The sequence below is a fragment of the Phycodurus eques genome, chromosome 8, assembly GCF_024500275.1.
Source record: "Phycodurus eques isolate BA_2022a chromosome 8, UOR_Pequ_1.1, whole genome shotgun sequence".
NCBI lineage: Eukaryota > Metazoa > Chordata > Actinopteri > Syngnathiformes > Syngnathidae > Phycodurus > Phycodurus eques.
In genome coordinates, this window is record NC_084532.1 from 5,235,339 (window position 1) to 5,235,606 (window position 268).

Genomic DNA, 268 nt, shown 5'->3' on the forward strand with positions numbered 1-268 from the left:
ACACCCGCGATGCTAGTGAGGAGAAGCGGCTCAGAAAACGGATGGATGGGTTTTCTGAACCATTAAAATGCATCAATCTACTGAAATGATCATTGAATTATCAGTAATAACTGCTGTGTTTGTATATACTGTATACTGACTAGTTAAGGATGTAGTAAAACATTTTTCCTGTTAGATGTGATATGCTCCAGCTCCCCGTGACCCTAGACAGGATAAGGGGTATAGATAATGGATGGATGAATTCTGTACAATTAACCATTTGCTGGTC